At 41.9% G+C, this 1,306-nt stretch overlaps 1 protein-coding gene across 1 annotated transcript in view; it reads left to right on the forward strand.

Annotated features, from left to right (window-relative positions):
• LOC101846392 (kinesin-like protein KIF21A) overlaps window positions 1-1,306 on the forward strand; it is a gene marked incomplete at both ends in the record, with an annotated part of 42,911 nt that overhangs the window by 17,280 nt on the left and 24,325 nt on the right.

The raw sequence follows: 1,306 nt of genomic DNA on the forward strand, positions 1-1,306 counted from the left end.
CCCCTTGTCTTTTGTGTTTTTGTATTGGCCATCTATATTTCTCTAGCAGACTGCCAGTACTGTCTTCTTCAGTTTGAGCTATGAGTTGCTGAGAGTCAAGTTGTCAATGTCGGCTCAAAATCAAATTGTTGTATTTGTTAAGAGTTACCCTTCATTTTATCTGCTCAAATATTCAAAGTTCTACATTCTTAAAATCAAAGTTTAAGAATGATTGTGAAGTTTTCAGGGCAGACAGATGCTCAGCTATCGATTTCATTGGTATATTTCTGCTAGATTTGTTATATATAAACATTTCATATATTGGGCTTATGTATTTCAGAACGTAGGTTTTAATTGGGAGGGAGTTCATGTGCATGGTTAAGTTCCAGCAACTCGTTACTTCTTTCTGCTGCTGCTGCTGCTGCTGCTGCTGTTGTTGTTGTTGTCATTGTTGCTGGAGTTTTTTTCGCGACAATCCTTTCCCCGTGTAACATCTCTGGAGTGTGTCTGGGTGTGCCCGTGTGTGGTGAGTGTGCCAGTGACAGATCGCTGTCTCCGTCCTTGTGTTGATCCCTCTGACATATACCTGGTGTGCAACTAGCACTGGGCAAGTTAATGGTGGGGCCGTGAGTGCCCCGAAACTATTTCCTTGCTCATTGTTGTTCCCTCCCTCTTGTAGAATTTGCTAGATTCTTTTTTCAGGTTTGTTGGTTATTAAACCTTTTGCCCAGAGCCACGAGGTGGAATGGTGTTGGTGGGTGGTTGGCGGGTGCTCTGGCGTGGTTTGCTCCTTCTTTCCTATCAAACATCTATCGTCCTGATCTCTCCTCCTTCTTTTTTATGTTTGTTACTCTCTTGTAACACCTCTAATCTTCGGCTCTGATATGACCTTATTGTGTTGCAAGTGCCGTAAAACTCTTACTAAAACTAAAAGCAGCCTGCTTCCTAAATGATCTTTTTTACTGCTGTCCTTTTGTGTGTATAGTTACTGTATGGTTGTGAAAGTTCCTCCTTATGTGGTTGAACTGGTTATTCTTGTTTCTGTGAAATATTTTCTTTTGTGTGGATGATTATGTGATTGGTGTAAAGCGCTCAGAGCTTATAGGCCTATTAGTATGGGATAGAGCGCTATATAAATGTAGTCTATTATTGTTACAGTCAAGAAGCGCCTCTAATCTTTGACGCTCATGTGTGTGACCTATGTGTATTGTAAGTGCTGTAAAATTCGTACTAAAACTAAACCCCTCTTCCCCCCCCCCTCCACACACACACACCCTCACAGAGTCTGACAAACTAAACAATCAGTATTTCTGTCCCCCCTCCCCCC

The sequence above is a fragment of the Aplysia californica genome, unplaced genomic scaffold (assembly GCF_000002075.1).
Source record: "Aplysia californica isolate F4 #8 unplaced genomic scaffold, AplCal3.0 scaffold01014, whole genome shotgun sequence".
NCBI lineage: Eukaryota > Metazoa > Mollusca > Gastropoda > Aplysiida > Aplysiidae > Aplysia > Aplysia californica.